General features: G+C 38.6%; 1 protein-coding gene across 1 annotated transcript in view; it reads right to left on the reverse strand.

Moving 5' to 3' along the window:
• Positions 1 to 25,715, reverse strand: part of DGKB (diacylglycerol kinase beta) — a 363,209-nt gene extending 337,494 nt beyond the window's left edge. The window contains 1 exon segment of the mRNA XM_037387123.1: positions 25,421 to 25,715. The gene's annotated coding sequence lies outside the window, so the exon portion shown is untranslated.
• Positions 25,716 to 26,758: the final 1,043 nt, after the last annotated feature.

Consider the following 26,758-nt stretch of genomic DNA (forward strand, 5'->3'; position numbering starts at 1 on the left):
TACAATCAAATTTCACAGTGTTTTTCTCACTAACAGAAATATTGAAATGAATGAAACTAAGGAGAATCTGGGACAAGGAAATACCAGTATGTATATGTGCTGATACATCATAAATTCACAAAGGCTTTCTTCTTGCTTTAAATATTATAACTGAATAAACCAAAAATAAACTGACACCTTTTCAGACTAGAATTTATTTTATGCTTACAAAACAGTGTACATCACAAAAATCTTCTGAGAATCGTAAAGCTGTTCCCAATGCTAAAAACTTACCAATAACCACCACAGAAAAACAGATTTTAAAAGTGAAAATTTTAAAAAGGAATTTAAGGAATTAGTCATCCTTGTTATCATTTTACTTCAATGACTAAACAAGCAAATTTGTCCATAGGGCCATTAAAAAATTGATACCTTTATTTTATGACTAAATTATCATATTGTATAATATTTTGACTGTATAAGTGATTGATCATAAACATATTGAGACCAAGAGGACAAAAAATTTACTCCATCAAAAAGCAGACAAACTACATAGAAGCATTTCTAAAGAGCTGTTAGCATTTTGAAATTGGTGAATGCAAAAAAATTACTATTTGAATATTAAAAGCCTTAAAAGAATGCTGAATCACTAGGGTTTATGACTGGTATTCTTTAATAAATGGAATAAAGCAATCTGGGACAGAAAGGACAGGATTTGATAGGTATAACTATGTAATCTGTAGGAAGTTCTCTGTAATACAGTACATTTAGCTGTCCGCTTACAGCGAGGATTAATCACAATTCTTCCCATGTCGCCCACTACTACTTCTATATATCAATCAAAAACGCCTCCAGAATTTAGAACATCATGAAATAAACATCTTAGGGGTAACCTCTGCCACTGTCCCCAAGAAAGCCAGCTCCAGAAGTGCACCCCTCAGTGTGAACTCTACATATATCTCCTCACAACTAGCACCACAAGTATCTAAGCCCGTACCAACAGTGTTAAGTTCTTTGACTATTATTAGCTGCCACATGTTCTTCCTCTTTTCTTTCCATTCTCTCTCATGGGATGAACTGTAAACTCTGCATAACAATTAACTTTTGTTAGTAATAAGCTACAGGGTTGGGGTTTTTGTTTAATTGTTGGGTTTAATTAATCTCTCCATAGTTAGGTGCTCTAGGGGTGATTACATTAGAGGAAGGCAAAGCTGAAAAGTGTAATTTGCAACTGGGGAAGATTTTCGATGATCCTTAATTTCCTGGGGCAGAAATTCCTACTTCATGCGCGGAAATAAGCCTTTGAAGAGATGTGCTTTAGTCTTGAGACAAAAATGTTCCACTGTGCTCGAGGAAAAGATTTGTTAACTGCTGTCCTCATTCCAAAGCTTTATGCATTTCAAAATTAACTAGGAACAGGGTGCAGGAGTTCCTTCTAAATGACTTGTGAAAATATGAATCCAAGTTAATCTCCAACAGGAAACCTGTACATAGAATAAGAGGTTAGCTTAACAGGCAGGTTAAGGAATTTCATAGTAGAAGTTCATGCTACGTTGTTTTCTACTAGGTGGATTTTTTTTTCTTTTTTTTTTTTCCCTAGGCAGAGCACTACATGCAGAAGTTGACTAAATTATTGCAGTCCTGGGTAACGAATAGCTGGCGCTATATCACTGTCCACTGGGATAGTGTGGAGCCTTCTAGACAACTACAAATGGTTTCATATTTATTCATTAGTATTACTATAAAAAAGTTCAGTAACAGTGAGCTACCAAAAGGGATGTCATAAAGTAGGATGGGTACTTGCCTACAGGAATGTGTATCTGCAAGCAAAGGAAATTATGTGGCAGCAGCAGCATCTCAAACTATGATCCCCTGTTCACCCACGCAGCTCCTGACCTGCTCAAATTCAGCTCCAAGGAGATGGTAATTTCTAGGTTTGTGAAGGCTTTGTGAACGTCACCACTTGTGTCTCCTACCACTTGCTCTGATGGCATGTCTACACTGCCACCAGAGGCATGGATGTGCACATGGAGCACCTGTGAGGCAGTTTTACTGAAACAAAGCCAGAAGGGAGCTGCCAAGTTAGCCCAGCACCACAAGAACGAGGACAGGCTCTGCACCTCTGCCCAACCTCCTGCCCACATGCCCAAGCCCATGCCATCATAGTCTCACACCTCTTAGTACCTGAAACAACTACTTAAAGCCAGCTTGGACTCATCTCATTCATAGCAGAAATGAAAGAGACCTCCAGTCTCTTATCTCATCTTGTATTATCAATTTTCTTACAGTTTACATACTGCTATTGACTAAACAGAGACAGGTCCGACATTTGTGGAACTACATACAAGAGGTTTGGTCAAGGATGGAAGTGCATTTTCTGATTGAGTGTCCTTCATTTGTTTGTCTGTCTGTCCCCCCCCAGACAGACTTACAGTTGTAAAGACAACTTTAACATGTTGACCCATCTTTCAGATGGGACTGCACCACCCCTTGAAGGTTCATTGTGCTGATTTTTTTCAGAGGAATTTAAGAAGATGATAATGAAATTTCTGTCCTCCTCCTACCAATTTCAGGATATTAAGTCATTATATTGTGAATGTTCAGCCTTTCATCCAAAGACTCCAACCTAAACCCCACCATTTTAAACATGTTAAACTGTGTCTAGAATACTTTGTGGCTAACAAATTCCAATAGTCCCATGGATTTGTTTTTTAACTAAAAATTGGTATCACATTGCACTTTTAATTGAGAAAGGTATATAACTGCACTTTTATGCAATTTAAGTTTGTGTTCTTTTCCCATGGTGTTCAGTTTTCAATAAGCAATATTAATTTTTTGTTTCCCTGTGTTTTTCCCATCTTAAAGGGAAGAAGAAAAAAAAAAAAAAAAAAACAACCAAACAAAAAACCTTGATCCTGTCTCCTCTTTCCCTTGGGAATTTTTTTTTTGCTGAGCTAGCTTATATTATGCTTGCATTTTTAATATTTTTTTTCCTCTGGAGGAAGGCTCTGCATTTCTGTTATCTTTTTCTAGTATGCTTTTCTCTGAAGTTCTACCTAATTAGTTTCTCTCTTTAAATGTTGCAGTTAATTCTCCTCAAATGTAGCTTATGTTTTCACACTAGTAGTCCCTAGCACTATCGTTACTGCTATTGTAAGTATGATTACCTAATGATAGGAGAAAAATAGGACTGGCAGAAAGATGTAAAATCTTTTCTAACACATAAAGCTTTCAGACACACAAGCCTGTCCTGAAATCTGGGAACAGATGCAGGAAACTTCAAGTTAAGTATGGGTTAAGGTCAGTTTCGAGTTTAACTTAAGACTGAGTTGTTATGATTTGAGGGAAAAGGGTAGTTAGTATCTTATTGCAGGTCTGGATCGTATGCACATATTCTTCAGGATTTGGTTTTTATTCTGCTTGCTTTGTCTGTAGACTGATGAATATACTGCTAGGGGAGCCACTGGTGCCACTTTGCCCCTCCTGACATCTTGAGGGTGACAGCACCACCTGTGAAGGCAAATCTCAGATTTTGCCACGTTTCGGGTCCTTTTGCCTATACTACTGATAATTTCCAAACAGCCTGCTTGGAATACAGTAATAAAACATGATCAAACTTACATGGAAAGAGACACAGCATAACACATGTGAAGTTCTTGGGATACTCCAGTAAGCAATCTGCCTTATATATGCAGTTGTTGAATCAAAACTGAACTCGCTTTACAAGACTGTAACTTGAAATTTGAAGCAATGTTTCCTCATCCTCTGCAATTCCACTGGAGACCCACAGGATTTTGCCCAAGGGAGTTTTAGTGTTATCCACAAATCGTGGCCAAGAGCCAAACAAGTATTAAATAATCTCCATCACCATACTAGAACACCTTTTACAGCACTAGACACCTTCTAGCATGGGCCACCTTTCTTTTGCTGTCACTGTAGTTGTCAAACTAAAAATTATTCATATGTATATTTCTGAATCATAAACATTGTCACTTAAACAATTATTAATCTCCTGTGCAATTCATTTTTACCATAGCTTTAAAAAGCAAAAGTTACACAATGTTTGATATGCTACCTTTTGAATCCCTATTAAAATAAATAAATACAATCTAGTAGGGAAAGAAAAAACCAGTCCATTCTGACACCATTTTTAAGTCTTACATCAAAAAGACACACGTATTAGAATACAGTCCCTAATGAAAAGCCAGAAATCAGAGCATGTTATAAAGTAAGGAAAGCAGAATAAAAACACAAAGACAAAAAGTAACTAAACAACTCATTTTTGTTTCTGTGCTTAAATTGTTAAAGATCTCCTCTTCAGTGACAAAAAAAAAAAAAAAAAATGGATAGTAGCTTGGTAACACTACATTTGTTCTTCTGTAAGTAGAATGATTATATAATTCAGTCTTCTGGACTCCACTCCCACACAGAACAGAAGAATCAGATAAAAGCGCTACCACTCCTGGAAATGCTAATTACAGATGCACTGCCTCCATGAATTATCTTATATTCTTATCTTTTATAGCAATAGAACTAATTGCAAACAACTGCAAACCTGTATCTATTATACTATTTCATATCTGCAAAAGCCCTTCTTCTTTCAACCTGTAGTCTGTTGCTTTGGTTTTGTGAGTTTCTCAGATGAAGCACTGGGCTGCACACACTGCACTTGATGCATTGCAAGTCAGAAGCTCAAGTCCTTTAAAATTATTTTCTTTACTTCAAACTTGATGATCCCACAGCTTAACACATTGTGTGTCTATCTGAAGTCAACTGAAGGCCTAGTCACTGAAATAAATGCATCTGAAACAGAAAATTTAAAATTTTATTTACGTTGACCAATAAGTTAAAAAATTGGTCCCACAGAACTTCTACATCATCCTACAAATTGCAAAATTATCTACAAGGTTTACACTCATCTTTCTATTACTAGAGAGAAACTATGAAGAAAAATCTTGTTACTTATGAATTGGCACAAGCTTGTTAAGTTACATTTGATCTTCCACAATTTTGCAACATTTTTATCCCATAATTGCTTCATATAATTCAGTCTGTACCTAGTAACCATGTTAGTAGTTCTTCCACCTACCTATACAAAGTCACCAGTAAAGGTCTAGTTGTATTATGAGAAGACTGTATATGAAAGATGTATATTGCTGACCTTGGATCCCATAAATCTTGCAAGAGAGAATAAAAATGCAATGAAAACAAACAAACAGAACCGAAAAACAAACAGAACCGAAAAACAAACAGAACCGAAAAACAAACAGAACCGAAAAACAAACAGAACCGAAAAACAAACAGAACCGAAAAACAAACAGAACCGAAAAACAAACAGAACCGAAAAACAAACAGAACCGAAAAACAAACAGAACCGAAACAACAGAACCGAAAACAACAGAACCGAAAAACAAACAGAACCGAAAAACAAACAGAACCGAAAAACAAACAGAACCGAAAAACAAACAGAACCGAAAAACAAACAGAACCGAAAAACAAACAGAACCGAAAAACAAACAGAACCGAAAAACAAACAGAACCGAAAAACAAACAGAACCGAAAAACAAACAGAACCGAAAAACAAACAGAACCGAAAAACAAACAGAACCGAAAAACAAACAGAACCGAAAAACAAACAGAACCGAAAAACAAACAGAACCGAAAAACAAACATATTTTTTAGCAATTAAGAATTATTCTCTATTGTTCCATCCTGAATTGATCCATGAAAACTTTTGAATGAAGAGATTTTCCAAAGTCCTTTGTGTGGTCTACTCTTATTAACAGGCACAGTATCTACATATATAACACTTCCCAGGAGCTACCCATGTAAAACTCACCTTCATCAATTAGAGAACATATGGATTTTAAAAAGTTATGTTATTAGAAATAATATTTTTTAACTTTACTAAATGGTTTATTATTTAGATGTCGTTCCTTTTACCTGGTCTGTACTAAAACATGCACAGCTGAATTCTTCTACATATGAAATAAGCCTAAAAAAAAAAATTTTGCTTCACTTGCATCCTCTTTATATCACAGAAGTATCTCTAAGTCACTCCATTTACTAGGTCATCCTATTTGAGTATAGCTCATGACATTTTTGGGAAAAAGATAAAAGAGAGAGAAAAAAAAAACCCCACCTGTTCCATGAGGAATTATTTTTGCAAAGATTATATTTTAAATTATAGTCATACTTACTAATGAAACAGTTTACCTTTAGAGAACATTCACCAAAGGTCAACTAAAGCCTCATAAACATTCCATCCTCAAAAAGATACAATGCATTTAAAATTAACTTGTTTTTAAGTTCCAGTGGATATTCATAGAAGTGGTTTTGCTGTACCTCAGTAACTTTTATAATTAAGTAATTTATTTCTGCTTATATTTGCACTAAATCAACAGACAGTTAGCCCCTGTTGTACCATTTGAGGTATGCCAAGTAACAAGTGTTGTTCTACCCAAGAACAAAGGATGACCATTAGCCACAAGAAGAAAAAGCAACAAACGAAAAAAACACCACAAAAAGGTCATCCATATCAGGTCATGCTCATCCATGCAAATCTGTGATTCAAAAGGTGAGATACTGTTGTTTAGACTTACCTGCTTAGACTGCATAGGTAGAAATCCCAGAGCTGGGCTGAACTGGGCAACTGGAACTACGTAGCCTGGGCACTATGTTGCTTTTCTGACCCAAAATGGGGTGTCTGCACTCTGGACGCCTAAATACACTTCAATTATCACCTCATTTCTTACAAGCTAGTTTAACCAATGAAACAGATGAAAAGAGGATCTCAAGTAACTAATTATGTTATTATTATGTGTTTGTATTACAAAAGCAGAAACTAAGATAAGGTTGACTATATCACTGACAGTACAACATACAAAAGGGACAGACCTGCTGGCTTTTAAGTGCAAGGACAAGAAAATAAGAGAAAGAAAAATATCCAATTTTACAGAATATAAACAGAGAACTGAAATTCCTAAAAATGAATATTTCTGCGCCTAGTACAGAATTTGACAAGTTGGCTAGATCTCAGCTGGCACTAATTATTGCATTTCAAATTCACTAGACACACTGAAACATTTTTTTCTCAAATAATTTGCTCACTAGCACACAGGAAGTGTGTGGAAAAGTCAGGAACTGAACCGAGATCTGTAACTGAATATACATAAACACATGAACAGTGCTAATTTATGTAAGTCAATAAAACAGTCCTATTTCTTAACAGCTTTATTTTTCTCTATCCTATCATTTGAATTAGTGAATTTAAGTCTAAATGCCTAAAAAAAAAGTATTTCATAACTTAGAATAAAGCTGTTGATTATAAAAATTATCATTGATATCTAATTACCCAAACCACAGAATTTAATTAAAATTCCCTGTCTTTCATGTACAGCTAGCTTTAGTTAATACACCATTAATTAAACCAAGAAGTAGTTCAAAGGAAGTAGATACTGCTGCGGAAATGTTATCACTTACAGATTTAACTATGTATATCCAATAATGTCACCATTCCAGAAATCTGTGGCTGTTTTTAAATTACTTGAGCGTGTGTACTGTGGTTTGCCCCAGGGTCCTGGTTTTCCAGTCATCCATGCTGGGAACCTGGTTGGAAAATGTCTCTGCTCCCATTCAGGTCCAGCAGCTCCATTCCTTTTCCACCACATGGGCCAGCGCAAGCCCAAGCCCAACGCAAAATGGTGCTGGGAGGAGGCACCCAGGGCCTGAGCCTACACCCCAACAGCCAGAAAAAGCTCCTATATGCATCCACTTCTTTGTCGCAGGAAAAGCACCACAAACCAAACAATCGCCTAGTCTCAAATCTTAACTGCTGCGGGAGGTATATGACTTAAGCAGAGTAAAGAGTACTTAAGAAAAAGCTGCTGCTACTTGGAATACAAAACTGCAAAGCGCCAAGTGCTCTGTTTTCAGAAGCAAGTGAGAATTCAGTGCATTTAGCCATTTTCAGACTCTGGCCTTCTCAAACAAAAGATTATCCAAGAGATTATTATAGATCTTTAACATTTACTAGTAGTTTCCAGTCCTCAAGGTTCCCAGGCACCAATTGCATCACTAGATTTATCTTACATTTCTTAAAATGGCACAACTAAAATAACCAAGTTATTTTTTTTGGCATCTTAAAAGAATTAAAAACATAGATTTAGTATATCGACAATTTTCACTGTGAAAATATCCTGTTGTAAATAAATGTACAACATCATTTTATGTATCCTATTTTCATTTTTCTTCCCATTAAGTATACCAAACATTACTGTTATTATCTCTTGTTAGTATTTTAGAAACCTACCTATGATAAAGATGAAATTATGAACATATATATTTCTGTATAGATACAACAGAATATTCTGATGAAAATAAATATTTTTTCATATTCTTTGGCATATTTCTCTCCATTTTAATTATTCAGCTAATTTATCTAGGCCTTTTAATAACAGGTGTCACCAATACTGGTAGCAGACCTCTTACAATACTGTTGTTTAATTAATTACTAAGGCCAAGTTGGCACAGATAATAGATGAGATAGATATTTACACTGATTAGTTGTAAACCAGAAAGATGACTCTTAGTGTTTCTATTTTGATATCTACACAGTATTCCTTTATGGCTTTAAAACCTATACATATTAACTAAAAATTTCCAGTAAATAATATTAAGAAAAATGTGTCTTCTGCCAAAACGTTCAAGGGGAGAGAGATCTAACACAACTTCTTGCCAATCATAATTCCAGATAATACCGTATTTATTGATGTTTAAAGTTTTTGATGCAAATGTTTTCCTGAATAGTCAACGCAGTTACTGTACTAACAGTTTCAAAATACTCCAAAAGCCCAAAAATACTTTACTGAAAATAGCAAGCTTTGCTTGCTTGGCAGAGTCAGAGGAGTTACGCATATTTTTTAGATATATCAAACATTGCAAAAACACATGTCTTCTCTTTTATGGGACATCACGATTGCTGCATTTGTGGTAAATCTGCCCTGGGACACAGCATTTTACAAAGAAAATTGCATTACAATGTCCCACATTGTGCCATCTGTTTTAAGAAGAACTCTCCAGTGATTTCTATGGTGAATAGTCTTAAAAATATAAATGGAACAAGATGTCCCAAAGTAGTTTTTTTACCTAGCTTAAATACTTTTGATGAAAAAGATTCTGAAAAAAATCAGAAAGCTGTAACATTACCACTAAGTTATCCCCCTAATATTCTTCTATTCCCAAACAGGTGAGAAGGTAGATGGGCTGGCGGTCACGTGTGGGAGAGCTCCATGGCTGCAGAGGCAGATGAGGATCCCCACGACACAGGGACTGCATAGGGAATTGGAGCCCCAGCTTTCTCAGGAGGCAAGTCCTCCTGGCTCCCTTCCCTTCTACCCACACACACCCTTCAGTATCAGCCTGTGCCACAGGTACCCGCAGCAGCTGTGGCAGCAACAGAACAGCCAACAGCATCATCCATACCAGCAAAAGTAAGCCAGCATGGGGGCATGGACGTAGAGAGGCCAGGTGGCCACGAGTAAACATGTCCGGGATCTGACAATCTAATGTTACCCTCATGTTTGGCCAGTGTCATCTCAGTCCTTCCACAGGATACACTGCAAACAGTATGGATGCCACACCTGCAGAAAGGACTGCAGAGCCAGGAGGGGGGCCTTTCTTTTGTTCTGTTGTCAACGCTAAAAAAAAATTTCATCAGGCCAAACACTTTTGATGCATTTCACCTGCTCTACAGAACATCAAGAAAGGAAGAAAATATTGGCATACCTTATCTGCTCTGTTTTAAGAATATTTTCCTGACATAGAAGCTATCCATTTTAATGCTGCAAAAGCACTATGGCTTTGCTCGTTTACTTACTTTTATCTCTGCAAAATACCATAATAATCATAAAGTTCTGATTTAAGTCCAAAATAAATACTTTATATTAATAGGCATACTAATCTTATTTACACTGCACCAGAGCAGTTATTTTGCAACAGATACAGAGAGGAACATCCCCAGAAATCCTGTGGTGAAGTCATCTGAAACCCCTTTCAAAAGAACAATAACCTTCTGCATCGGTACAGCTTCATATTATCTCATGTCTGACTTACAATTAGGACAAAAGCTTCCATTAACTTGATTAAATGGCTATTATCTAAGAAGTCCAATGTTTTCATAGCATAACCAATGCTCTTAGATTATTAGTATTTTTTGGTCAAATGGTCTAGTTCAAAGGTACTGCATCCTTTTACGCAACTGTCCAGACAGACAGCAGTAACACATACAGATGACAGTAAGAGTATTATCACAGAACTTCATTTCCCCAGTTCCATAAATTGCTTCAATTTATAGATAATAGTTCTAAAACATGTAAGAGGCATACGGAATCTAACCCCCCACTCCACGCATCACACAGCTATCACTGGTTTTGTAATACACATTTCACATGGGTGTTCTGGGCTTGGGGTTGGTTCGGTTTGGGTTTCTTTAGACATCAATGAAGTAGGAAGAATTTTATTTTAATTTTATTTCAGATTGCTTTGGTCATGCAGATAATGCCTCTGTCAAAATAGGTCCAAAGTGGAATACTAGTAATAAAAAAAAAAAAAGTTACATGCAAAGCATCATAAAAAATTTCTAACACCTTGATATGAAAGCACAGCAATTGCAACACCAATGTGAAGACACATCTCTTTCCCTTGCCAAAGAACCTTTCCCCCTTCACACCTCCCAGACACCACTGCCTCTAACTTATCCTTGCTCTCAGCGTGCTGCTTCTGAGCACCATTTCACATCTCTGTAAGTGGATGTTACTCAAACACTCACCACAACATTTTGTTTGTTCCTCATGTGCTCCGGTATTCACCACAGGCTTAGTTTATGCCCTCAAACAAAAACATTCCTTGCTCTACCCATTCCAAAGCCATAGCACATCGCCTCATTCACAGACTGAGAGATGTCCTGGCTACTCTCACCCTTGTGGAGGAATGTACCCATCCTGAATCTTTTACCTCCTGTTCTCATGTTCTTGTGTTTCACTCCACAGCAGAAGAGGACCCAGCAGCAGCTGCAATTTTCCTGCTCTGCCTGTGCAGGATGCGGTCACAAGGTTTCCACACAGGTCACCAGCTTTTCCCAACAAACATGACAGCATTTCCAGAGTGTCTCTCAAACCCACATCACCATTTCCCACTGTGCTTTTACCTACCAGGAAAACAACCCTAAGCATCTCTCTCACACACACAGAAAAAGGAAAAAAATAAAAATAAAAATTAAAAAAAACACCCAGTGACAGACTTTATTTGATTGTATGTGGTTGTTCCTACCAAGTTTTCCTGACGCTTTGCTCTGGTAGTCAATCTTGTCTGGTCTCACAAACCATCTTTAACAGTAGCACTTTGGCTCTCTGAATAAGTGATATTCATGTCCTCATAAAGTGCAATTTCCGCAAAATAATACAGTCCATTCCTTCATTTAAAAAGCAAAGATTCACTCAGCCCTAAGCATCATTGCCTCGAACCTGCTCAGTTTTACCCAGTGCTAAATTTTAGCCCCAGCACTCAGTAGATAGGAAAGCAGCTTGACTTTTTGCGCGTCACTAACTGCTTAAATCATCCCCAGTAGAAAAGTAAATATTTTGAAACAGAAATACACTCAAAACACTCTGAAATAAAATGCAAATCAAGTGTGACTGTGCATATGACAATCCTGTCAGCACCTGCCCATCACTTTCCCCTACACCTTGTCTGTGTGAACCAAACCGGACATTTGCAGAAATTGAAAGATAAGATGCACAGTTAAGTCAAACACATGAAGGCACCCTGAATTTTTACTGGAATTCCATTTCAAAAAGAGGGAGGGGGAATGCCTTCACCATCTCTTCAAGGCAATAAGTATTTGAAAATAAAAATATTGATTTTATACTATTTTCTCTTTTTCCCCCTTCATTTCCTATACAGACCAGTTCTCTCCAATCTTCAGGGCGGGGGCAGAGGGGAAAAGGAAAAAAAAAAACCACAAACCAAAAACACACAAAATGAAACAAACCCCCCAAAAAAACAGAACAGCAGCATCAAAAAATCCCAAAATAGCAAACCTGCTGAATAGAAGTCCAGTTTCACCCTGCTGCGTTTGCTTCCACTGCAGTCACCACTGGCAGTGCCCTATCAGCCTTTGAGATCAGGGATTAGGAACCATGAAGATGGGACCTGCTTGGGCTGGAGTGCATTATCAACATCCAGTGGAAAAGAAAAACCAGGAACAGCTCAAGGACATGGAAAATGAGGAGGCAGCAGCAGAGATTGAAAAAACAAGGCTGCAGTAACACTCGGAGCATGTAAGACAGACATGGTTGGAATTTTCCTCAGCTGCTCTTTTGGGGGTCTGTTTTAGGAAATGTAAGAGGAATTTTTTTCCAAATTGTTATAAAAAGGGTGGGCAACAAGGGGAGTAACACTAAGCTGAGCTCACGTTCTGTTGCACATTTGACTAAGACAATGATGTAGGAATAGGCTTACACACACAGATTTAACATGTTTAACATATTTTTTTGATTTTTTTTTTCAAAAAGATATTTTTAAAAATATTTTAAGATTTAGTTCTGTGAATCACGGAATATGTATTTCCAGGTAATGTAAGAATTATATCATTTGTACTAAGATTTCCCTAGATTATATTAGTATGTTTCCATATTTCTAGGATTCTTACCACCATGGCACCAATGTAACAGAAAAAATCCTATCGTATAATGCGCAGCTGATCACCTATATACAGTAAAGTACAGGAACAACAGTGATGTAGAACAAAGGGCTGTATCTGGAGACTCATGACTGCAATATTAATTGTCTAAGAATTACTGTATATATTTTCCACATTCCTAGAAAGCAGAGTTGTAAGCATTGTTCCAATATAGCAACATGCAGACAAATAGAAAAATTACAGAAGCAAAAGTTCAAGAATATTTTTCTTGTATTAAAATTTAAAAAGTTACATGATATTCACATCTGCACATGCATCTTCTACGTGCAACTCCATTATGAGGAAAATCAACTAAAGATCTAAAAGTTACAAAAGTAATTAAATACCAGATCCACCCATCTTCTGGTTTCATTTCTCCAAAATGAATGAAATTATGACTGCAGCAGGACATTTCAAATATAGCTCACTACCAATTCCCACATTACTGACCACAAATGGCTTAACTGAAGCCTCTCTCAGGGACTACATATTGAAATCTGCACACAAGTGAAATTGCCATGTATGTTGGTGGCAGCTCTGCACACAGAAGGTCATTGACAGTTCCAGAGGCATGAATTCATCATGGTCTAAATCCTAATGAATGTCCCCCAGAGAATCAGCTGCCTGCATATGCTCCCTATGCATCTGCTATGAGGGCCATAACACAAACAAAGCTTAAGGAAAATACACAGAAAATAGACTTGATAAATTTTGTCAAGAGACTCACAACACCAGAGCCCACATCTCAATAGTCAACATTGTGATGCACTGATTTTATACATCATTTTTTCTTCAGAACTTCACAGTATAGGAAATGCTGCTCGGTCTACCTCAATATTTTCAGAATAAGTGAGCTTTAAAAGGAGTAGTAACTGGAGACCAGCAGCATCAGGTTTCCTCACTTAATATTCCCTTGCTTTATTATACTCACCTTCACAAGTTCAGATCCACAGAACAGTCATTTGATAGTGTTCAGTGTGCAGTAATTTTACTAGCCCAGAACAGTTCACTGGTTATTATTAAATACATATCTTACTGAGCTAAAATTGCTTGGATTTCTTTGTAACGTAAATTATTTTACTGTACACCTAACAGGGGGGCACCCATCTATGTCATTAGTTCAGACTACCTATGAAATACCAGACAATATTTCTGTTACTGTCATATAACATGTCACAGAACTGTAACTCCTACTAAAAGGATTAAAGAAATTATGTAATGCAAGGCTATATACTTTATTATTTATAAGCACTATTATTTACAAGCATTATTTACAACGATGAGTAGTTCAGGTAATTGAAAAAAAAATCCCATAAATTATTCTAAGTGCAATCACCAACTTCATTGAAGTGCAATTATTGGAAACAGACTCCCAGTAGAGAAAAGTTAGATTTACAAATTAAAATGTAATATTGTTCCCACTTGCTTCAATATTTAGATTAAAAATAGCAGACCTTAAAAAATTGTGACTGTAACTGCTTTGCTTGAACATCTTCACAGATGGGCACAGCAAGCATACAAACATAACCAAAGTATTACATTTTATTCTAAACTAAATTATCTCAGTATTTTGCCCTTTCTCTTGGAGCATTATTTTTTTCATGTCTTAGTCTTGTACCATAAATCTTAAGTTATTTTTCAGACTGCATGGAGGCATTCTGTGGCTTGTGGTAAGGGCGTGCAAAATTGATGCTCATTGAGCCCCATGTGAATGAAGCATCTACGACATGTTTCCTGAAGCTGTAAATGACTAGATACAATGGTCCACGTGATCCATTCCAGCTCCATGTTCCCATTGCTATCTTAGTCAATTAAAAGAGGATGAATATGGTGATTCTGATTTTTTTTTAATAATATTGTAATACACAGTTAGTTACTTAGTAATAGCATGCACACATACGTAGCACCAGTTACCAACCTTGCTTCTGTTGGACATCTGCTCTAGATAAAAACATTTCTGTCAGGTTTTGACTTCATCCAGAGCTAATGTGATCCCAGTTAGGGTTAGCCACTTGACTAGGAACTGTTTCTGTATCTACCACCTCAAAATCTCAATTCCTGTAAGTAACTAAACTGTAATAGACAACTCTGACAGCTATAAATTTAATAATTTTCACAATATACAATGAATATTTGCTGGCACGTTCAGCACATAGTCAATATAAGTTTATATAGAATGTACGCATACTTATATATGCACATCCATGTTCTAAATGGACGAAATCCAAGTCTTTATGTATTAGGCAGCAGAATATTTTGTATTAGATCATGGTTAGAAAACTAGCAAACACAGAAAACCAAAAAAAACCCCAACATTTCAAAAGAATTTTTAAAACATTTTTATTTCTAATAATTCTTTAAACGAGTAAGTTTACACAAGAGGTATGATTCATTTTACTGTTACGAATTTTAGCTTTTAAATGATTTTAAGTTCAATGTGTGTTTTAATCACAACTAAAACCAACCTTTTTCCAATGGATGATTAAATCATTCTTCTACTTGTTGTTACACCCATACAAATGAAACCATGCTGATACCAGAATGTTTTTAAAGCTAGATACAGGAAAAGATTTAGAGAATTGAAAAAGAATTCAGATATAATATCAGTACTAAATCACCTAATAGCCTGATTCTCCTTTCTCTTGCTTGTTAATGCTACCCTACACTTCCCGCTGGAATAGTCTCATATGCTTCAGCTTTGATGAAAATAAAGTAATGCACATAGGAAAGAAAAAAACCCACCACCTTGTGCTACACAAAGTGATGAACAGTGAGTTCCTCATTGATGACTTATCACTCAGAAATTAAATTTTGGAATTAAAATCAGAAAACATCAGATCAGTGCTCAACAGCATTCAAACAAAAGTATTCGGAAAGGAATAGAGAATAAAAAAAAAAAATATTCCATCATAGAGATCCCTGACACACATGCATTTTGAGTTTCATACAGAGTGACGTGACATACAGAGTTTCTCGATTTTGATATCGATTAGAGTAGAACTGGAAAAAGGGAAGGACAAAAAAGATGAAGCGACCTGCTCATAAAGAACAAATGAGTACACCAGAATTCTTCTGAAATCTTTCTGCTTAAATCTGTGAAATAATTAAAGTGTATAGAGTGTCGTAGCCTGGAGGAATGCTCTGGGGATGCTCAGCCTATTCTTACATTCTTCATATCATAATCACTGTTAGGAGACAGCATACTAGTCCAGACAGCCTCCTAGTCTGGTCCAGTAAAGCTATCCTTATACTTCTAAGAAGAAGGATGAAGAATGATCCCATTCACCTGCATTGCTAATAGTGCCTTGTCTTGATATGAATAAGCCACAGAGCACTTTAAGGACTATGTGCAGAATAAGACTCCACAAAAACAAAAAGTCCAGACAAACCAGTTAACAGTAATTATTTTTCTTTGAAAAAAACTAAAAGCTACAACATTTGTCACACTGCTGTGTGTGTTCACTTCCTACATATATGGTACATACTTGCCATAAATATTTGGGCAAACAAAAGGTTTTACTGGCAATATGTATAATTTTCAAAAATAACTAGATAATAACTAATGGAAAATAGCCCTTTAAGTTCTAATTGTGCTTGCAGTGATCTACAGAATCCCACTGCTACTATATTGAGGAATGTAAACTTCATTATCAATTCTTCAGAAGAACCCACCTACTATACACGATTCTTCTCCATGAAAAACTTAACATTTAAGGCCTTCACATCATGCTGCTTACCTCCACTTTAAGGTATTTAAGGGTATTATGGGGCATTTAAAGTACTAAACCAGAAAGGATGCGCCATCATCAACTGTCTTTCTTTCCCTTCTGTTCTTCAATTCCATTAGGTTATTGAAAGAAAGAAATACTCAGTGAACTAATTTGGGTTAAATCTGCAGAAATAATGACAACATTGTTGAAGACAAGTATTCTCGTCCTTTCTACAACACCCACAGGTTAAAAATCATCACCACAGCTGTTCTGTCTTCAGGTGCTTGATTTTTTAACAGTTTAAAGTGTCTACAAACTTTGTGCTTTGCACAAGGAACTTCTTTTTCAACAGCCTTAACATTTCTTGCATATCCTTTGTCCGGGGATAGTGCTAATTTTCTTCTTAGCAGCTGGTGCAGTGCTGTGTTTTGGATTTGGTGTGAGAAAAATGTTGATAGCACATCGTTGTTCTTGGTCACTGCTGGGTGATGTTTATACTAAGTCAGGGAGTTTTCAGTTCCTTGGGCCTTGCCATTGAAAGGGCTTGGGGGGGGGGGGGGGGGCGGGTGGCACGGGAGATTGGGAGGGGACACAGCCAGGACAGCTGGCCCAAACTAGCCAAAGGGATAATCCATACCATGGGACATCATGCTGAGTATATATAAGCTGGGGCAAGAAGCAGGGGGTGTAGGGGGCATCCAGCATTATGGCATTTGTCTTCCCAAGCCACACATTACGTGTGACAGAGCCCAGCTTTTCTGGGGATGGCTGAACCTGCCTGCCCATGGGAAGTGGGGAAGGAATTCCTTGGTTTGCCTTGCTTGTGTGTGCAGCTTTTGCTTTACTTACCAAATTGCTCTTCTCTCAACCCTCGAGTTTTACATTCCTTTCTGATTCTTCTCCCTATCCCTCTGGGTGAGGGGGGAGTGAGTTAGCGGCTGTGTGGTACTTAGTTACCAGCTGTGTTTAAACCCCAACATCCCCAAAACATTCACATGGATGTAGCAGGTACCAGTTTTCGGTGTTGGGGTTGTGTAGGTTCCATAAAGAAAGTAAACATACAGGTTTTATTTATAGAGGTTCTATATACCTCTATATCTGTCAACACATCCCTCACAGAGTTGAGACTCATTCAGTCTAAACAGGATGAAAATCAGTTTTGCTATCAAAATGCAATAATGAGTTACTTGTGTGATTCATACTCATGTTAGTATCTAAGTGTGGTTAGCAATGTACATGTTGATATGAAAACACAAGGTTCAGCAAGTCCAGACGATCTTCATATCGGGATACACATACCAACTTCCCTGGACAGGGACAGCATTTTAGTCCTTCAGGGGTTAATAATTTGCTCATAGCTTATAAGAGATGGCACCTGCTCTGCCAAACACATATTTGCATTTCTAAAGAATGAGAGCAGTAAACAAGACAAGGGGAGGAGTGCTGAAACTTTTCCTGAATAAATTAAAGATCTCTAAGGGGAAGGGATGAAGCATTTGAATCTGAATGAAAACTGTAGAACATGCCAAGAAATATGTACAAGAATTGGCAAACTTTTCCTGCTTGTGACACTCTCCAGTGAAAGCTGGCCAAGAACGTAAATAATGCACGATGAACCAGACCTTGTCCTCACAGCAAATCTAAGGAGTTGCACCTTGTCAGGATACATAGAAGACTTTGATCTGATTTTAGTACAAGTAAACAAAGCAAGAATGCCTTTCAGTTCTGTATCTGCTGTCATTATAAATCACGCTTCATGGTAGTTCACTTTGGGGTTTGCAAATAAAATTTTTATTTAATTTTATCTTAAGATGGTAGATGAATTAAGGATGAATTACAGTTTTCAAGGTGTCTAGATGGTGAAAAGCATTACTCCACCCCTACAGCAGTGGTCATCCTTTTAGTTAGCGTCCTGGACTAATCATGCAGATTTCACTGCCTTAATATGTCATTGTGTTAGGATACTGAAAGGGTGAAAGGTCATTTCTTCCTTTAGCTGGAGAGCATTTTTAGAGTTGCTTATGTGTGATCTTAAATGAAAAAGCTTCACTGAGTGACCAGAGTTGATCAGGAATGTGCCCTGAACTGAAATAAGGTCAGAGGGAGTATGGCCCAAACCCTCAAGGAGAGCTCTTCCAAAGCATAAGATGTTTTATATGGCTCATATATTCTTATTAGTTTCCGTTCAACTGCACTGAAATATGACTGAATATGTTGTTTTTATTTGGAAAAGTGTAGCTGTGCAGTTCTACAAATCCTTCTGTCATTGTGATCTTCCCTGACCTCCAGCTCATCAGACCTGAATAAGAACACACAGAAATCCTTACTAGAGACTTGAATCTCCTCTTGCTCATTAGAGATTCAACTAGAGAGTTCATAGAGATACAAGTACTGGGTCATCCATCAAGATTATTTTTCTCAACACCAACAGAGACATGTAAAAATCACCAAACTGGTGCACTCCCAGAAAAAAAGAGCTCCCAATAACTAAAAACTTAAAAGCAGAATCAGCTATAAAACCAGGGTAGAAAAATAATCTTGATCACTCATACAAGTAACTTCACAAGCTGGTTTTATAGTTTCTAGACATCAAAATTATTTATAGAAAAGAGCCTTTGACAGAATATAAAGCTTTTCTATGAGTCATTATTTTGAAGTCACAAAGGCAAAAACTTACGTAACTGAATACGGCATTTTACTATGTAAGGAACATAAAATAACCACTTGGCATTTTAAAATTAAAGAGGGAGTACCTTAATATTCTTATCAGAGTAATCTACTGTGATTAACAACACCTAATCTTCAAAACTGGAAGGTTTCCCCAGGATTCCTCCATCCATTCTATTTTCATGAGGAAACAGTTGTGTCAACAGCACTAAGCCTAACAAAGGCAATCCAAAGTTTTATCTTTCTGTTATATAAGAGATTACATAGTTTAGACTGTTTGAATTCTTTGACCCAGAATTTGTAAGACTGTTGCAACACAAACATTTTCATGAGCACTTTTAAAGTAAAAAAAGCCAAAATGACCCACTGCCCCTCCTGAGCAAAAGTCATTGAAGTACAACACAATTTTAGATTTCCAACAGCATATGAAGATAAACCTAGTCATATACATAATAGTTTTTCAACACACGTGACATGTAGAACAAAGTAAAATTACATGCTTAAGCAAGACTTCAAATTTCAAAGTTAATCCAGAATTTTTGGAGAATGATATAATTTTATTTTCCATTTGAAAAGTGTTACTGGAATATTTTTTATCAGTAAGGAGTTAAGACAGAGGCTTTTGATAAAAGTGTATCATAGCCATTTTTTAGGACACGAAGAAAAATGGAAATACTCCAAAGTACTTGTTTATTTAGATATACTTAAAAATAGGCCCTTTGATATTTAACTTCTGGTACTTGGCCCATTCTAAGGAACTACTTTTTTAAAGGCTATTTTACTTTATTTTCAGTAATGCATGGAGAAGATGTTACACATTCTTAGGAGTTCAGTTCTCCCTTACACTTATCCTACTGGTTGATAAAATACCCTAGGGTACAATTAATCTCACCCAAAGCCGGATGCCTTAAAATTAGACCTTAAACTGTGAAAGAGTCATCCCAGCCAGGCACCCTTTACAATGAATTAAGAGACCCAAATATATCAAGAATGTACTTCAACTGACCTATATAGGATGCACATCTCAAAATTAAAATTTTCCTCAGCAGGTGCTTTTGTCTTTCCATTAGCAATAACAGGAGAGACAGAAGGTAACCAGATGGTGTTTAGATACTGAACATAGGGAGGATTAGTCCCATTTATGTATATTTTTAACATTATAAAAATGTTGAACTCTAAATGACAACTGAATTATCAAAATATGAAGAAATAGCCAAAGTAAAAATTTTGAGTAAAAAATTCTAGGACGAAACAGCATCCTGGATATGTAGAAGAGATTAATCCAAGTTTTACATTTCTAACTCTAAAATCTTTTCATATAATCCACTAGCTTAGGTTCTTTTAAATTTTAGGAAAATATTTTCTTTGAAGACTAAACTTGAAAAAAAAATAATAAAAAAAGAAAAACAGTAACCATTAAATTCCCTTTTTCATGCCTAATTTATTCCTTATTTGTCCATTTTCATCTACTTCAGTATCATTTTTTGGCTATTAATTCTGTTATGTCTTTTTTTTTCCCCCCTTCCTCACTTCTTAGAAACATATTTCTGGCCTAATATTACCTCCCATTCAGTTGATGAATGCAACCATTCATGCAGGAAACATCAAAAAACCCACAATTAAAGAGGCAAAAGATGCCAGAGGAAAAAAGCTGCAGACTCTTGAGTCTTGTGATGCAGTGGTTCATACCACTTATATCTGGGCCATAGCCTCTATAGACTAGATTTACAAGATGCCACATCTTTTCCTCCCAGAAGACAAGACAGGAAAGCCTGCTGATTTCACATCATCTGCAATTCTTTCCTGGGCTGATACAGCTGCCTTACTGTTTCCTATTTCTCTCTTTTATTGAAATTTAGCTTGTCAAATATCTAGGACCATTAACATACAAATATATAACGGCACAAAAAAGCCACATATACTTCAACAGTGTTCCAGATTGATTTCAGATAATTTCCAAACTTGAACCAGTGTAAACATCAGAAGAGTACACCTGGAGACAAATTTAGAGCAAAGAGGACAAATTTGACTAGTTGCTTTTCCTTTACGCAATATGAAGACAAAGGAAAAGAGGATCAAGTTCCCATCATCCATGTGAGTTCTCCACGTTCCCTAAATCACCACTACACTGGAATGCTTCATAGTGTCCCGCAAGACAGTCCAAAGGGGAAGTGAAGCACCACTTCACAGCAGAAGGCTCACAGAGTTTGCTGCACGTGGTGCAACATAAACTTTTGTGAAAAATGCATTATGTATCTGTTGGGATTGTTCCTACTATAAGGACTAGAGAGTGAGCTGCTACTTACTAATACTAAGCACTAGGCATCCTATTGAATGTCTAACGGAAGAAATTCACAATTTCAAACCAAGTAATCAAAATGTGGCTGAAAATAAAACTAAAATATTAAATGATTCATGGCATTTGCATGAACTGAAGAATTCTGCCAGCATACATAAAAGGTCCATTCCTGAAAATTACAATCCTTAATAAAAAATAAAGAAGTATCTAGAGATTATTTTATTCATGGTTTATCACAATAAATAACAAACTATCTAAAAATAAAAAGTTAATCTGTCCCCACAACTGGAAGTCTAATTAGTAACATTGAACTGACAAATGTGTTTGAAAGTTTGCGTGTGCTTTGGGGTTTTGCTGGGTTTGTGGTTTTGTTTTTTTTTTTTAAGAGTTTAGGGCAGCACAATAGTATCAGAGTTGTACATTTACATTCCAAACTAGTATTAAGAGGCTAGGGAAGAAATAATTAAACAGCCTCCAAATACTTACATTTGTTAAGCTTTTAAACTTGTGGCAAACTAACTAAAGCAGACTATATCCCCTCAGGGCTAAACTGCTGCAAACATTATTCAGAGAAATCTTCTATTTTCTTCACAAACAATTAAAAAATGAAAATGTGTTCTACATTGCATAAATTTGTTTTACTGGGTGTTTGGAGACAGTTACTCATCTTTATTTCAAATAAATAAATAAAAAATTACTCCTCAAGTTTCTGAATTGGCCTAAATACCTTGCCTGCATCAGATCATTTCTATCCATAGTAAGAGCATCACTAGTGTAATGAAAATTAGGTCAGGTTGACAAACTGATTATATCAGTTTCAAAGGCCAAATTTACAACTTTTCCCACTCTTGTAGAGAAGGTATTAAAAATAACTACAAACATCTAACTCTTTTCAGTAAGGCCCAACATGTCACTTCTTAAACTTTCCTCCAGTACTGTGAATTTGCTGGTTCAGCTATAAAACTAGTTCACAAAAAGAAAATAATTAATAAAATACTGTTATTATAAATTACAATTATGGACAAGTAATTGTCCTAGGTCCACTATTACTGTTACTAATTGTTTTGTAAGTGCCACAGGAAACAATGGACAAGAGCTTATTGACTGAAGAAACTCAAAACTGAAAGTCAACAGATCCTTTATGTGCAATTCTTTTCACAGAAAGATTTTTTTTTAACCTTTTGTACCATCTCCTATCGATTAAACTGGCTGTGAAATGTTTAATTCCTACAGAATAAGACTTAGAACTCATTCTGTGCAGGTATAAAAAAAATAATAAAATTGTGATTGATACTCAAAGCAAGGCCTGGTACATTTTATTGATTTATTTTTTTGCTTGAGACAGTAATGCAAAGCTCAACTGGCAACTCCTCAAGTTGGTTCCAAACTTTACTTGACAGCAACAAGAAGCAGGGAGCTAGAATCCAAAACTAATGCTTTTAAGAGGTCAGCATCCTGTTCTTCAATAGCATTGCATTCTGTTGATGTCTCCCAGATTTCACACCATAACTTTAAAATAAACTTAGATGGCTTTCCCAAGTACCTTCCCCTTTTCTGCAGTTAAACGACTGGCTTAAATGCTTTTGCTACTGCACACCAAACCACAAAACAAGACCTATTCTTTCTGTAGCCCCCTCCCTTCTGAATGTTGTCATTCTTTCATAACTCTAGACACACAGATGGGAACGTTTCACAATGGTCCACAACTCTCACCATGACAAAAGATGAGAGGGTACACTATGAATACAGGTATCATCACATAAAGTGCGTTTTGCAACAAAGTTACCTTTAAGGAAGGAAATATCAGAAATAACCAAGGCTTTCAAAAGACTTGTTAAAATTGTGTTCAGAAGGCTTAAATTAATGATCTAATAAAGGCCATACAAATTCAAAGAGAATGAAACATCATATGTCACCTATGTTCAAGGAGCGTCCAGAAGACACTGTAAGTCATACAGTTTAGTTTTAGGCAGTCCTGTAAAGAGCGGGGAGTTGCTTATGGATCATTTCCAATTTGACATATTCTGTGATTCTATGATACATGCTGTTAATACTTATTACCTTAATTATGAAGCATAAATTTAACCCATTTACTTTCCTTCTATAGGTGCCATTCACAAGAACTCAGTGCTACTGTCATACAAGCACAAAGCAAAAGAAGTCCAGTCCAGCTATCCAGCCAGCTGACTTTGAAGTTTTCCAGTGCTGACCTATTACTATCTCTACTCCTGTATACACTCTGCTGTATCAAAATGCTGCTCTAGCAGGTTTCCTACAACCCTCTTATCATTCTCTTCATTCCTGTTCCAGTGATCTCATTCCAATGAGAAGAGGTACATAGACCTGCCCCATAAAGTGTCACCTGAATGACATAGTTCCAGAGCAGAAATGGTGCAGAATCTCCTTATAAATAAAACCCCGACGTCTAGTGCTCTTCAAAACAGGTATTAACTTTATTACACTCAAACTGCATAAACTCTTAAAAAACAGCTTATTGGTTCATTTATGCATTGCTATGGAACACCGTTCTTCGAATGTTTGAGACACCTATAGGTGTTTACAAAAGACAGTTTCAGTTTGTAACTAACAGTTCAGATACATTTCTTCTTCCTAAACAAACATAGGAAAGTGTATTTTTTCCTAAACCTGCTTAACAGCAGCAAGTTCAGCTGTTTGCAGGCACCTAAACTAGATGAACAGAATCAGGCCCCAAATATTTCAAATCCATAGCATAAAATCTCTCACTCCACACATATTTCAGACCGTTGAGTAATCGTTGCAGGCCTTCCCTGCCATAACAAACAACAAAGTCCTTCCACCTTGACAAATGAACCAGGGATGACATAAGCCCCGGGAGGAAAGCACTGCTCTGTGACGCCCCACGTTTCTCGCTGCTTGCTTTCGTTCTATACCAGACCGGCACCTCAGGCTCTGAGCAACACTGGATTATCACTTTGGGAAGAAGCAAAGAAATTTCCTGTCATTTTATCCATAAAGCATAGCACAAGTCCAGTCATTTGCGAAAGCATATTAGGTTCTTGGCATAGATTTTTTTCAGACATATAATGACTATTTAATATACATAGAAGTATTATATTGTTCAAGTGCAAAGAATAAAAACTATTACCTTGCTACATTTGGTCATCTGACCTAAACTGGAGTGCAAGAAATGTTTAGTGGCTTTTAAAAGACTATTTCTCCTGCAAGAAGTACTGGTTTTCTCCATCCTGTTGCATTGCCTTTTTTAATTTTATGATGTAAATTTTATAAGCTTATTCCATCCGCTTTCTAAAGTTATGTCAAGCAAATAAAATTGCTTTTGAAAGTGAATACAGTTCTCACTATATTTGTAGAAAACCAGTCAAACAGGAAAAATTAACTGATGAGTATATAACCTGTTTGTTTAGCAGGGAGGGGATATGGATATATTTATGATACAATAGCCTTCTGAGAAAACCTTTCATCCATTTCAAAAACAGGATACTTACAGTGAAAAATGTAATTACATGCATGCCCAACAAATAAAGCTCTTTAACAAAACGGAGCAGAACAACACTGGACCACACAAAACAAGACTAAGCTGTATCTAAATTGACTTCAGACATCCAAAAGTTTTGCCAGTTAGTACACAATTTGTAATTCTTCCCTAAAAAAAAAAAAAACCCTTGGACAATCTGACACGGCAACAAAGTTTCAGCAGACCAGCCTTTCAAGCCCAAGTTTCCAGCTGCATCTTTTGTTCCCTACACCCGCACTGCACGTTCCGGCAGTTCGGCGTTCGGAACCCCCGCGGTCCGCGAAGCCCGGGCAGCACCAGGGCATTGACGGGGGTTGAGCAACGCGATGTGAGTCAATGAGGCAAATTAACTAAAAACCAAAACCGCGAGTCGTGACAGATCCAACACGGCACGGTTAGCTACAACTTTCCGCCTAGCCCCTCCGCTACGCCAACACACACGCCGCCCCCGCCCCCAGCCAGCTTCGCGATTGCAACCAGTTCAGCTGCCCAGCGACTCGCGAACTTACTGCAGTGCGATGCGGGAGGAGGCGACGCTCGGCCCTGGGATGCGAGAGAGCCCGTCGCGCAGGGCAGCCGCGGGAACCGGCCATCCAGCCGGGCGACCGCCAGCGCCGGCGCCTCCGCCGGCAGCGCCCCCCGCCCCGCCGCCGGCTGCCGCAGCCCAGCGCGCCCGGCCCCGCGGGGCCACCGCCGCCCGCTCCCCGTTGCCCGGCGGGGCGCAGCGCGGAGCTTGGCAGCCACGCTGCTCCGGGAACGGGCAGCCACCGCCGGGCCGCGCGGTTTTAAGCGGCTGTGCGCCAGCGCATCTCCCACCCCCTTTCTGGCCGGGCGGCAGGGGGGAGGGGACAGGCGACACACACACACACACACGTATTCCCTCCCCTCCCCTCCCCCTCTCTTTCACACACACACGCCCGCACGCAACCCCTCCCGCCCCCCCGCGCAGCTGCGGTACCTGTTGTCCGGCGCCAGCATCCCCCGGGTGCCGCCCGGCCACTCCGCAGCCCCGCGCCCGCTCCGCGCTGGGCGGCGGTGCGCCAAGACCCCCTTCTCCTCCCAGCCCCGACGCCGAGAGGCGCTGCCCCCGCACCCGCGCAACACTTACCCAAAGTTTACCCGGTCTCCCCGCCGGCGCTCAGCCGCGCCGCGCTGCCGGCCGCCCTCCCGGCCGCTACGAGGCAGCGGGGCTGTGACAGCTGCCACGCCCGCGCAGCCGCGGGGGACACGAAGGGGCTGTGCGCGGCCCGCCCTGCGCACCTGCGCGGCGCCCGCCCCCGCGTACCTGCCGCCCAGGCTGAGCGCGCTGCCGCGGGGGGCGGCTCCACGCAGGTGCGCGGGCGCTGCACTGCCGGGGCCAGCGGCACCAGGGGCTGGGGGTCGCCGCTCCCCCGCCACTCCGCGGTGGCCGCGGTCCCCCGGGGAGGCCGGCCCGGCCCCCGGCTCCCCGGCGGGCAGGAGCCGCCTCAGCAGCTGCCGGCCGTGCCCGGCGGGCCAGCCTCCATTTGTCCGTCCCTGCTGAGGGACCTTCACGAACCTTAGTGCTGGGGAGGCTGCCCTGTTCCCCCCGCTCTCCCCCCGCACGTGTTTGGGAGCCTCTCTGCAGGCAGCAGCACAGAGCTGGGGCCCGCAAGCGTTTGTAGGTTGACTCGGAAAAGAAAAAAAGAGGAAACAGGGCAGCAACGGCATGAAAAACGATGTCTTTATGCCAGCGCCTCCCGCCCAGCAGGGCACGGAACGCGGGAGCCGATCAAACTTTCACCGACAGGTTCCCGGTGTGTTTCACCGCAATGTGTCTTGACAAATAATAATAATAATAAACAACAAAAAATTCCTCTGAAACGCTG

The sequence above is a fragment of the Falco rusticolus genome, chromosome 4, assembly GCF_015220075.1.
Source record: "Falco rusticolus isolate bFalRus1 chromosome 4, bFalRus1.pri, whole genome shotgun sequence".
In the NCBI taxonomy this organism is placed as follows: domain Eukaryota; kingdom Metazoa; phylum Chordata; class Aves; order Falconiformes; family Falconidae; genus Falco; species Falco rusticolus.